This window comes from Octopus sinensis, unplaced genomic scaffold, assembly GCF_006345805.1.
Source record: "Octopus sinensis unplaced genomic scaffold, ASM634580v1 Contig03042, whole genome shotgun sequence".
In the NCBI taxonomy this organism is placed as follows: Eukaryota; Metazoa; Mollusca; class Cephalopoda; order Octopoda; family Octopodidae; genus Octopus; species Octopus sinensis.
Genome location: NW_021826212.1, coordinates 29,679 through 30,000, shown reverse-complemented (window position 1 = coordinate 30,000; position 322 = coordinate 29,679).

The following is a 322-nucleotide window of genomic DNA, read 5'->3' as shown; positions in this document are numbered from 1 at the left end:
ATATATATATATATATATATATATATATATATGCATGTATAAATACTTACCTAAGCAAACATTACTACAATTCCTCTCATCAGAACAAATCAATGTTTGCTGATTGGTTATTGAATCGAGTTTGAAGTTCATCGATTATAAGCAACTTCCGGTTGTTGGAGTCATACAGGAAATAACTCCTTCTTTTGTTACAGAGACACAAAAGTTATGAGGTGTGAAAACCCACTCTGCTTGCCTGCGGTCTCACGTCTAATCAATTTTTCCTCCATTACAATGAATATGAATCACAAAGCTCTTCCCTTCTTGCTCGTGTTTATTTTTC